Source organism: Lissotriton vulgaris, chromosome 3_1, assembly GCF_964263255.1.
Source record: "Lissotriton vulgaris chromosome 3_1, aLisVul1.2, whole genome shotgun sequence".
In the NCBI taxonomy this organism is placed as follows: Eukaryota; Metazoa; Chordata; class Amphibia; order Caudata; family Salamandridae; genus Lissotriton; species Lissotriton vulgaris.
Window position 1 is genome coordinate 1239703601 of NC_141689.1, and position 13415 is coordinate 1239717015.

The window sequence follows — 13415 nt, forward strand, 5'->3', positions numbered from 1 at the left end:
GTAACATCTCGCCTGGACTATGGTAACGTCCTCTACCTTGGTGCCGATGCTGCGACCATAAAGAAACTGCAGGTTGTACAAAATTCATCGGCCCGACTTTTATGTAACATCCCGAGGAGATCCTCGGCTACCCAGGCTCTTAGCGATTTACATTGGCTCAAGGTCTCGAGCCGCATTAAATTTAAAGTGCTGTGTTACATTTTTAAAATCAAGCAGGGCTTAAACCTTCAGAGTCTTGTTCAATCTTACAAGCCCACTCGTACATTAAGATCTGCGGCTAACTGTGACTTTGTTATTCCAAGATTTAAACTTGTGAAGATGGGGGGAAGATCTTTCTCCCATCTTGGCCCTAAGTCTTGGAATGCACTACCTACTGCTTTGAAATCTGAGACGGATATGTTTTGCTTCCGTAAAAAACTGAAAACCTTACTTTTTCAATAGATTTTCTGCTGCTCTAGCTGTTAATAATACTGTTGTGATGTCCGCCCTTTCTTCTCTAGTCTATCCCTTGCGCCGGGAAACCCACTGCGGGTAGCTGTTGCGCATTATAAGTTTTAAAGAAATAAATAAATACAAATAAACACTCCACTATCTCCACCGGGTCAGTAACACGCACTCCATCCACTCTCTCAATCACGGGAACCACATGACTCGCCCTCTCCTTTTTATCTAACCAGGCAATCAATTTCCCAGCTTTGTCTCCAACATCGTATAGCTGTCCCTGCTGCTCTCGACTCATAGCTCTAGCAGTATACGTTACCAGGGCCCTATAGTCAAGCTGTTTGAGACTGAGGACATGCAATTTATCATGAGTTATGTCCACCTCCAATTCCCCCTCCAGCTCAGTTATCTCTGCTTCCAGCCGGACCACTGCCTCATTCTTGCTTTTCTTTGCGCTGGCAATTAACGACAGTGCCTGACCACGGATAACCGCCTTGAAAGCCTCCCACAGCGAAACCGAAGAGGACACTGACCCCACGTTTTCAGCAAAATAATGGTCTATAGACTTAATCAACTCAGCCCTGGTTTTGGGGTTACGTAGATGCCAAGGATTCATGTCCATCAGAAGCCACAGGGAGGAGTGGTCCGATATACCTCTAGCCAAGTGTCTGACTTCCCTTATCGAAGAGGCCTGTGCATCTGGCATCAGGACATAGTCAAGCCTAGGGAGACTACCGTGGGCACCAGAGTGAAAGGTGTATTGTGTTTGTCCCGGGTGCATCAACCTCCAACAATCTACCAGACCCAGCGTCTCCAAGAAGCCACTCAGCCAAGACTGTGATCTCGTGAGGTCCCTGGGGGGGCTGCGGTCCTCCCTACCGGAAACAACAGAATTGAAATCCCCGCCCATGACCAGAATGCCCTCAGTGAGCCCCAACACTACTCTCCCCAAATGAGCGAAGGTCATAGTCTGTAAACCCGGTGGAACATACACAGAAAGCAATTAGATAGTCCTCCCCTCCCACCTACCCGTGATAGCAGCATAGCGGCCCCTGTTGTCAAGAATTGTATCATCTAACTCCAGGGGGAGGGAACTCCTGACTAGGATACCCGCCCCCCTAGATCCAGAAGTAAATCCAGAGTGTGCGATTAGACGATAACCTCGCCGATTCATGGTGTGGCACGAGTTACCGATCAAATGTGTCTCCTGCAGTAATACTACATCAGGGGAAGGCGTCTCAGCAGTTGTAATACCACTCCTCGTTTTATTCTATCTCCCAGTCCGTTGACATTCCAACATAGTACCTTCAACCCCCATCCCAAAAGTATGGGCAGAATCCACCCCACAGCGAACACAATACCCAGATCAAAATGCGAAGCAATGCGTTGCCTTGAAACAAACTAAACACATCCAAACCCCCCATTCCACCCCCCAACAAATCCCAGGAACGCGTCCCCCCACCCTGCACCCCTGCGTTAGACTCAAGAGCCACCCCAACTTGCAGTGTGCCGGTCGCCCTAACATTAAACTAATCTACAAGAAGAAACCCCGGAGGAGGGAGAGTCCCATCCCCCTCGCCACCTCTGGGTACTACACCAGAAGCATTGCAAGTACAAAAGTCATCAAACCACAGCGGCCAGTTCTGTGTACTGTCCAGGAACTGGTTACCACTCCTCATTCTTGTTCCAACGGGCCACCTTCTGCACATCCAGAATGTTCCGAGCGATCTCGCTGAGTAGGCAATATATCAAGCCAGTCACTCACGCTCTCGGGGCGTTCAAAGAAGAACATCCGATTGTTGTGTTCAACACGAAGCCGAGCTGGAAAAAGCATTGCGTATTTCATGCCCATGTCTCTCAGTCGCCGCTTCGCCCCCAGGAACCCCATCCTTTGTTTCTGAACGGACTGGGTGAAATCCGGGTAGAAGCTGACCGTGGTGTTCTCGAACTTAGTATGGCCACCTGCCCGTGATGCCTGCAGGATAGCGTCTTTATCCCTCTAATTAAAAATTCTGGCGATTATAGGCCGTGGAGGGCCACCCGGTTTCAGCTTCCCACCCGATACTATGTGCGCACGTTCCACTGCAAAAAAGTTGCTTAGGCCTTTGGGGGCGAGGTGATTCAAAATAAGATCTTCCACAAGGAGATCTGTGGTCAACTTGGCCGACTTCTCAGGGACCCCAATGATACGCACGTTGTTGCGTCTTGCCCGACTTTCAAAATCCTCCAGCCGGCGGGCAAAGAGGTCGTTGGAGGACCTTAGATTGTGGACCTCCGTTTGCAAGTCGGGCACATCGGTCGTGAGGCTGGAGGTCTTCAAATCTAGTGATTTGACCTTTTCGTGGGTCTTCGATAAGTCTGTCCTGATCAGGTTGACATCGATCGCCACCGTGTCGAGCTTTAGGGCCAATGTCTCATACTGTTGGCCTATGGAGGTCTTCATGCTAGCAATGGCACCCATGACATTAACATTAAAAGGGGAGTAAGAAAGGGATGCGTTCTTGCCCTATTTTTATTCTCTTCATATATTAATAGAGTCAATACATTTTTAAAAAGGTGAGATCAAATCACATACCTTATATAGGGGCACACCCTCTCCCCATTCTTCTGTAAGCAGACAACGTGGTCCCAATGAACAGAAAGAGGAGAGGGCTACATAGTTCAATATACAATTTTATAGTTTTTATGCATAATTTAGATTTGAGGGTCAACGAGAGTAAAATGTTTACAATTATTTGTGGGGCAAGACCGAGTAAAAGGCCATCCCATTTGTTTTTAGCAACACTAAGGTTTCTGAGGTGGCCTCCTTTTCTAATTTAGGCATTCTATTTGATGACAAATACAAGTGGAAATCAATACAATTAAATAGGATTGCCCTTTTTGAAAAATTAATCAATGGTTTGCATGGATTCTGTAGAATGTTTGGCTCTAAAACAGTGAAAGAGATATTAGTGGTTTATTTTACATAAAAGAGTGGCTATTGCTACATATGGAGCAGGTATCTGGGTATGATAGATGCTCAGAGGATCCAATAAGTTGACAATAATTTTCTGAAGAATCTTCTGGTGGTTCTCCGAAGTTGCACCAATGCCTTTTAACATGCCAAAATGGGTATCTTATATTATGAGGATAGAATTAAATGATCCCCTGTCTTATTATGCTCTCTATCTGGGCTAGGGAAGAGACCACACCCAATAAACCTGTGATAAAAGACTTTCTTCAAGTTAACGATGCCCTAGGCATACAATGGCTTGCTTAATTAAAGTTGGCCTCCGAGATGATTGGGCAACCGGGCTTATTTGACACCCTGGTGTCCAGCCTCGTTTTTGAAAAGGGTAGTGTAAAGCAATCATTTTACGAAAAGGCCTTGTTGAAGGGTGTATTTCTAGACAATCTTAAAACGATTAGTGAACACATATAATCTGGTGCACATCCACAAGGTGCTTGGGGGCACAGTGCTTTGGAACACTTGCAGGGGATTACTTGAGTAAGATACAGTAATGGTGCTTTTGATGAATTGGGCAACTGAAAGCAAGAGACAGGTAAGCAATGCATCAGGGAAATTCACAGGAGGAGTGTCTATTCACTCAGCTGCCAGCTGAATAAACACACTTTTTTCATACTATTTCTCCATCAGAGTGGGTTTCAGGCATAGAAGCTTTTTGGTCCCATTTCAAGGGTGATCCCTTTACCCACACTTCTTTTTACTCACCTGCCCAATGTATCTTGAGAATGGTAGTTTCATTTTTAACCTGCTAAGTAGTGTTTTGGATTAACAAGGTCCTGTCTCCCCATGTCTATGGACAGCGCCTGGATTCCCGCATGGGTGATTAGCTGCGCTATACAAATCTGAGCATGTAATTTTATTTGGAGTGACTAGGCCTCTTTTTGGTGGTATTTCTAAGGGTTTACCACCTGCATTGAGGTGGAGCTATTGTTATATATTATTATCACTTGTTGAGCCACCATCAGCCTGCTGGATTTACTACATACAGCGACACCTGCAAACTTCAAATCCCAGGAGGTGGTCATTTCATGTAACCAACGTTCTGCAGAACATTGCATGCAGCCACACTCTAAATTAAGTTAATTACACTATTGACTCAGCACAACACTCAATATTTGTCCAAGATGATTGATGAAATCCATTGATGAATGTCAACATTATTATATCACATAATTCACAGACTCCTTCTTCATTAATTTCTTTATTGATAATTGCTTAAAATCATCTCCTCGTGTCCGGTCATAGATAACGCATTTCATCCTTGCGGACTTCTTCAGGGCTACAAAATAAACATAAAATACAGCAATTTTAAATATACATACTCATTTTCAAGCCCCTATTACAAATTTACATTGCAAAAAAACACCTTAGAATCAGTCGACCCATCAAATTTGCGTGAAATAATGTGGGCTCCAAGCACCCCTCCTATCACAATCTGTAATAGTTCTCATTACAAAATAACATATCACACTTTCGAAATATCCCAAAATCGGTTTTTATAATCGCCTCCTGTATTTATACATTTTTATTAGCATTAGTGAAGTTGCTTGTTATATCCGCAATCCAACAGGGGAGGAAATTACACATTTTTAACATACCTTTATATTATCTTTTCTCTTTTGGCATCAAAGTAATGGAATACTAGGTTGCGCGATGATGATGGATGCAGTCAATGTGGGGCTACAGGGGCTGAATTCCTCCATCTGGCATGGGACTGCGCTGCTGTGCAGGGGTATTGGCTTCAGGTCTTGGAATCCCCGGAACAAATGACATCGCTACACCTCCCATTTACATTTCCCCTTTTCGCCCTTCTTGGCTATACCGCAACCATAGCAGCGACACACAGAAAATTTGTTTCCTTCAGCCTCCTCCTCTCCAAACGTCGTATTGCATGCCATTGGGGCCAATGCCGGGCACCTAAGTTTAAGGAATGGAGCCGAGATATGGTATTCTGGCAGGACCAAATGTATGCATTTGCTGAACTACTCCCACTTTCCTCCCGGCCTCAAGACAATTGGGGACCCCTCACAACATATCTGCTTACACACCCTGTTTCTGATGTTGATGACATACAGCCTGACACTGTGGTGACTACTGGTGCCTCCCAGACCCTTGACAGGTTGACACACATCCCCCCTACCCCTCTCACTCCTCCTCTCCTCTGACCTCGCCCTATGATTGAATGCTGCTATTGTGTATATTGTGTGGTCTCTTTCATTATGTCACTGTCATTTTACTCACCTACCCAATGTATCAGGGCAATGGTAGTTTCATTTTTAACATGCTTAGCACTGTTTTAGATGGACAAGGTCCTGTCAATTCAATTCAATTCAATTCAATTTATTTATTTTGTTTTGGAACTCCTACGGAGGTCCACAAAAACACACTGACAAATAAAAATAAAAATGCATTGCATACAGTACAAAATTCCTCCATTATACATTACTATAACATGATATCAAACGTAATATGAAATGTGCAAATAGTGCTATAATACGTAAAACAATCACATAACCGCCAATAATTTTTTTTATAAACATACTAAGTAATGTGCAAACGATGCAATGAATACATGGAACAATTAAATTGCCGGCCAGGTGATATTAAATCGAAACCAGAGTACTACGTTTAGACAAGATTCTAATAAATAGGCAAGAATGTTCTAAAAAATTGGTATATCTTAAAAGAAACCATTTCATTCGGGGGTGACAAAACCAGAGAGCGTGCGTCCTGAGCAGAGTGAATATTAAATTTGAAATATACTGGTTTTAAAAACACTCACCTGGCACTTTGCAATTTTGAGCATACAAATAAGACATGATTAAGAGCTTGAATTTGCGACTGGCACAGTTCACAAATTCTCTTCTCTCTAGGTGTTTTATCCCAGATACCAGTGACGTCTCTTAAGGGCAGCAGGTTAAATCTCAGTAGGAGTATCAGCCTTCTAATCCAGGTCCTGTCTCTACTGGGCCCTAATGTATGTCCTTTAAAGCGTTGTCTCAGCATCTGAAAGCACCCCCCCCCCCCCCCACCCAAAAACAAAATATTTTGTGAGGGTCTTTGAGGCTGAACCAGATTTAAGTAATTATGATGGGAAGCTGTGGGAGGAAGGAGTAGGACCAGTAGGATGATGAAAATTACCAGTGGGAGGTTAAGGATGAGGAGGTGGACTTGCAGGAAGACTAGGAAGACCAGAACCACGAGGACCAGGGAGCCCTCATCCATGAGGACTAGTGTTACCGAGACCAAGAGGGACCAGGAACAAACAGACGAGGAGAAACAGGCCAAAGAAAATAGGTCTGAAGGTACCAGGACGAGAGTGAAAAGGACCCTGGGGGGACAGGAGGATGTGGAACAGGAAGATAAGGACCGACTGAACAAGGCCCTCAAGGAACAGAGGTTGAAGGAACTGAAGGCCCTGGACCAGCACAAAAAGGAAGGCTAGGAGGTCCCAAGTGCATTGAGAAGGACCAGAGGGACGAGGACTAACAGAGCATGTAGTAGACCAAGAGGGATAGACCACAGAGGACCAGTACCAATAGAACAATGGAAAGAAGGTCCAGAGAATGAAAGACCAGCACCACAGATATCAGGTCAAGAAGGATGAGGGTCTTAAGCAAATGGACCAAGGATGGGAAGACCGCAACTGGAAATGACTAGAGCTTGCAGGACCAGGAGACCCTAGGTTATCCTCATTATTATTTGCACTGTTACAGCAGTGTTATTCTGTTTTATTCATCTTATCATCGCACAGAAGGTGCCAGAATCTTCCAAACTACAGTGTGCAGGTGGGAACATGTGTAAAAACAGCTTGAGCGTCTACGTACTTATTGTTAAGGTTTGTTGTTAAACGCCTCTTTGAGTGTGAGATTTGTGTTAGGAACTGTGACAAAAGTTCGAACTACATTCCGGAGCATCTCAGAATCCTTCTAGCAATCCTGTGCCTTCTTACACACAAGGAAGAAAGAGTCAATCTTCAAGGAGTTTGAATGATAGGTGACAGAGTTAATTTGACTGTATTGTATTGGTTGTATTTCACTGCAAGCCACCCTGTGATTGTTCATGTCACTCATATCCTGTTTTCTCCCCTTACTCAGAACTCGAACCCAACGGCGACACTGACAAGAACGATCTGCATTCCTAAAGGTACACGGTGCCCGGTTGGACCTGGCATCAAGGCGTGGCAGTGTTAGTCTCTTTGTCTTCTAATCCTCCTTCCCTTTTGGGACACCTGCTGGGACTCCTGTTTCAAGCCAGCAGTGCCAAGAGGTGTTACAGGAGGTCGGGCATATCAATGCCCCTGCAGATATCTTACTTTTCAGGTGAGTGGCCGCACCACGACATAAAGCCAAGCCACAACATACAGGGCTTTCTGGGCGATGGATTCCCTAACTGGTACCTTCATGGGTTTAGTGCAAACTTTACCAGTAGATCAGGAAGCCCCGTCTTTGCTAGATTTATATACGGACCTAGCAGTATTACAACAGGAAGTCATTTCACTTAAGCAAGAGAATCTAGACTTGCAAAGTGAACTACAGCATTATAAATCCATGGGGAGGCAACAAGACAAAACAAAAACCTCCAGTGCTACAGGCACCCATGTTTGATTATCCTACAGTTTCTAATCATGTCCCTAGTTCAGGCACAGCAACTTTCACCACACAATCCATGCATGTAATTGTCACAACACCAACACCTGTGCCCTTAGCTCCTCCAGAGAGGTTCTTTGGAGATAGTGGCAAGCGCAACATTTTCTTTCATCAGAGTGTTACAGTTCTTGTGTCTTCTGTCCGCTTTCCCTAAAAACGCAGTAAAAATGGCTTCCATTATCTCTTATTTGGGGGGGTAGTGCAGCGAATTGGTCTATTCTGCTGGTGCAGCACAATGACCTTTTGTTGTTTGATTTCAGTTGGTTCAAGGAAGCCATGAGGAAACATCTGTTCGTGCAAGCCAGTGAAGAGTTGCTGAAATTGAGTTAGGGAAACAAGGACCTTCCATCCTACATTACTTCTTTCAACCGGTTGGTTGCAGAGACCGAGTGACCTGAGGAAAAGAAGACCTCCCTCTTCTACCATGGCCTTCGGGATAATCTTAACGATGTTTTAGCCCAAATTGTGGAACGCCCCTACTGAGTGCTCTGAGTTAATAGATTTGGTGGTGCAGTTGGACCACAACTTTTGTGAGCGTAAGTGGGAGAGATCCCAGTGTGACACACATATAGTGGTTCTCAAAGCTGAGAAAAAGGATTCCATCACCCCCACCCACAACATAACTGAGCTCATGCAAATTGGCAGCGTCCGGAGTCCATTGTCAAAAAAGGAGAAAGATCGTATGCGGAAGTTGAAGCTGTGTTTATACTGCAGTAAAGTAGGACCTTTTACCCAGGAATGCACCAACAAGCCTACTGCTTCCACTCCAGTCACATTCTCGTTGGACTTCTACCAGCACCCTTCCAAACCCTTCAGAAAGTCACAACACTACACCTCACCTCTTTATCGTAGGAGAATGACACCTTCCATACTCTGATTCATCATTAATTCCAAATGTCGGGGTAAACCTCGCACAATCAATATGAATATCACTGCAATAAAACTATGGGCAAATAAAGATAAGCTTTGTTATGCTTATACTTGAATAATATAGCCCTCCTCCCTGCACAATAGTAAATCATAATAAAGCAGGGCAGAATCAACCTGGTAGAAGTCCAACGAGAATGTGAGGGAATGAGTTGTGAGTTCCCAATGAGAATTGGTTTACGTTGGGAGAAGATTGTGCCATATTGAACATGGGGTACTGTTTTGATAGCTATTTCCAAGGGAGGGAACAAGCCGGAGTTCTTCACATAAATTTGTTTTGTGGGGTGGCTTATTGAACATGGGGTACTGTTTTGATAGCTGTTTCCAAGGGCGGGAACAAGACAGAGCTCTTTACAAAGATTTGTTTTTGTGGGGTGTTCATCTTAACCTTACAGTCGTGCTGGATAAAATTGTGGATGATCAGTTGATATCCATATTCAGAGCCTTGCCTAAAAATGTTTTCTGAAAGGCTTAGGTCTAATATATGAAGGAAATTTAAGTTTAAATTGAATTGTTTACTAATGTTTTAATTGCAATTTTAGCCTTGAATGTTTTGGTTTAGTTTTTAGAACAGGAATAATCTATCATTGTTGTATTTCATTATACAGGTGACCCTACATATATTTTTAACAATCACAGAGAGTCTTTAACACCATCGGTGCTCATAACGGGCGCAGCTCGTCATAAGGTACAGTGGTGCTGTGCTCATGACGAGCTGAGCTCATCATGACCACAGCGGAACACCCACGCGGGGATAATTCCCCTGCTGTGCTGAATGTTCCACGAAAACGGGCGTGGTCATGATGAGCTCAGCTCGTCATGAGCATCGCGCCACCGTCACAAGCACCGGGGCGCTGCTGCGCGGCCCTCCCCCCGAGTCACGGGGGTATTAGCCCCACGGCGAAGGGGATAATATTTGTCTTGAAAAAGATGGCAATATAAATTCACCCATCGAAACGCGTTGACGCCTTAAAGTTTAATACACAATCCGTCAACACAGGCATGGTTTAGAGTATCAACTACAAACTACTGAGTTCCATGCTTCAGATATTGTTATAAGACGGATGTGTAATACCCAAAGACATATTGTACTTGTCTGTGTTTTTCTTTACTCTCTTTTTAATGTGTGTTATAGAATAATTTTTAAACAAACTTTGTTTCAGTATTTATGTGGTATAATGTACATTGATTATGTGGTTCTTTTTACTGACAACAACTTTTTAAGATTATTAAATGAATGTATATTGTTTTAATTTTAGTGTTTATTGTTATTCCTTGTTTCATATGGTTCAATCTTCTGTATGGTGGACAAGTGAGTTGGACGAGTGTAATACCTGGTTTATATGTGGTATATTGATTGAATGACGGTTAGATTACATTAATATACCCAAAGGGAATGTATCTTTTCTCCCTACTACACCTATATACACACACTGGCTATTCCTGCACAGTAATCAACTGGTGGGGAGGAGGAATTACTTTCCATTCAGTTCCCCGTTTCGATATTCAGATAATCATGTGGAAGAATGGACACTTGTAGCTTCATAACCATTGGTTAGAATGTATCACCCTCTTAAACGCTATGTTTTTAGAATGCTGTGTATATCTGTTCTCCGCCCCACATTAGCGTTACGGCATTGTCATCGGATGTCCAATATCGTGCTATATGCCAGCCTCATCCAGAGGCAACCTCTGGTTTTGATAGCAGTGTCCAGAGAATGAGGGGCACCCCCAGAGAAAGAAGTGATAAAAATTGAAAAAAAATGAAAAAAACAGAGCCTCTCCAAGCGGAGCTTTAATATGAAAAAAGGTGGGGTTCTGTTATTAAAAAATGTTGGTGGGTACAATTGGAGATCAAGTTACTGGATCTTATTGTACCACTTAATTTATACTGTCGACATGTTTCTGCTCCTTATTGCCCAGCCGGGTCTGTGGAGCATTCGTCAGGACAAACAAACACAGAGTTACTTACACTACTTGTGCAGTTTTCATAAGTGTCATATTCAAACACTTGATTTCTAGCTTTCTCTCAATTCCTATAATAGATAGAAAAGAGATAAACAAACAACAAAGTATACACAGTTTGGGGGTGCAAGATTTAGCACTGTTTATAGTCTCCATTATGAGACGCTATGAAAGGGGCGTGTCTATTGTGAGCACTAAATTCAAAAGGGGGTCCTACTAAGGACCTACATGGGCCAAGCTGAACTGTAGTGAGACATTTGCAAGGAAAAAATTGGTATAGTTAGTAATGATTCTCTAAACAGTGCCGGTATCTGGTGATAGTCTACTCGGCAGATATTTTATGCATTGATGCTGTTAATACTTTACGCATAAAGAAAAAATCTCAATTACTTAAATTGTAAACAGGCTCCGTGGACATGGAGTGGCTTAATGAGACTGATGTCATTTTTATTCTCTCGTGTAGGTATGGCTTTTTTAAAAGGAAAATTGGTCATCTCATCGTGATACCTAGTTTAGAGGGGGTGAGAGAGCTTAATTCTGACTCTGTGTCACAGTGGGGACTGTACAATATATAATCTCAGTTAGTGCTTTCTATGTTTGTTCTTTCTTTTTAATGCTGATTAGTGTTTAAAAATCTTGTTGCATTATCTACATGCTGGTATCTGTATACGTATTCTCTCATGTCTCAGGGGGCGGTCGTGTTGGCGTGAACACCTAACAAAATTGTGAGGCATTTATGAGTGTCACACACACTAGACTTTTTATGGTAGTAAAAAATGGTGTGAGCGCGATATTGGAAACAGACGTCATTCTAATTTTGTCTTGCGGTAATGTTTAGCAGTGCAGTACTTTAGGAACACGTTAAGTTTCCGGCCTCATTCTGTAAAAAAGGAGACACTCCACTTAAGGAGCACTCGCTCTTGTCAGATAACCGAATCAGTTGCATGTAAAGACGGGTATCTCAACAGGTTTACAAAGTGCATAGGTTTTACCTGTATTGAGAGGGCTTCATACTTCAACAGGGAGCGGGGCTACTCTGTAGTGCCGAGCTGTAAAACAAATATACACCTTAATTATTAGGCCGTTTTCTTACCGCTGTGCTGTCGGAGAAGGTTTTCGTGCAGGACGCCATTCCTACCCGCGTGTGGAAAGATTGCCGCGTCTAGTGCTGACTCTGCCCGTGGACGTCCGGAGGACGCTCCCATTTCCTATTTGTATAGACGTCACAGTAGAGAGAGGATGTGATTTAGTGATTTGAAAACTTTATTAAACCGAGTCACTTTTGGCAAAGTATTGAAGCTGATTAGGCAATATGTATTCACACTTATGGAACGTGACTTGCATTACTTAATGGAACACAAGAACTCAAGTATTTGAGTTGAGAGGGGAGACAAGATTATTGATTTGCCCTAATTTTTTTTTTTTTTTTTGGTAAGACGTTTATTGGTATTCAATAGAGCAGTACACATAGCGGAGCCTACAACCCTGTGGGCCGGCTGCAACATTACGGTGTATTATAATGGTAAACAGTTATAAAAGAAAGGTACACGTTACCTTCGACCGTGACCCTAAATTATAAGTCATTAAATGTATCCTTCACATCACGTATGCTCATAGTGCAATTATATATTCAAATGACGTCTTGTTTTATTTTTTATAATGATTAAGTGATTTAACTCAATAAACTGAACAGTTCTCATTGTTGACTGTGTCGTCGAGGAACATTCCAGTGTCTACTGTACTGAAACCTATAAAGTTCGCGGGCAGACCTTGTGAGCGTGTCAGTGGAATAGAGGTGGTTAATACCTGCGCTCGGTCTATCCTTGTCGTGGTTTACGCCATCCGGTTAGAACGGCAAGGCCCCACGGATTGTCTATGCATTGTGTTATGTATCATATGGATAAATGATATAGCCTGATTGTATGTTGAGAAGACGCGACGTACGTCCGGCCTCGTGGCCTGACAGGCGTCTAAGTGTGTTTCCCGGGTGGGGCATTTGAGTAAGAAAGGGCTATGTATGGGAGACGAGAAACCAAAAGAAAACTATAGGGTGAACGGGGGGATTCATGCGGGAGGGGGGTGGTGTGGGAGAGCGTACGTGAGGGAGCGACGCCATTAAAGGGGGCCAGGAATATGGTGCAACAATTCATGGACTAACGTTTCTCCGTGTGGGTGGCCGTCCGGACCCTCGGCCAGCGTGTCGGGCGTGTGGTGGAGTCATTGGTCAGGGCGGCTGGGGGAGAGGCAAGCCTCCTCCGGTCTGTAAGCGCCGCGTCTCTGGAGCTCCGGGTGTGTGAGTGTCATGAGGGGGGAGTACTGTCTGTGTCCCTGGCGTCTCCATATTTACTCCATCTGTGTTTCCCTTCTTATGGCGATCCCTATATGAGCCCTCTGGTCGTGCCCTCCCTCTGGAGGGATCTCATGAT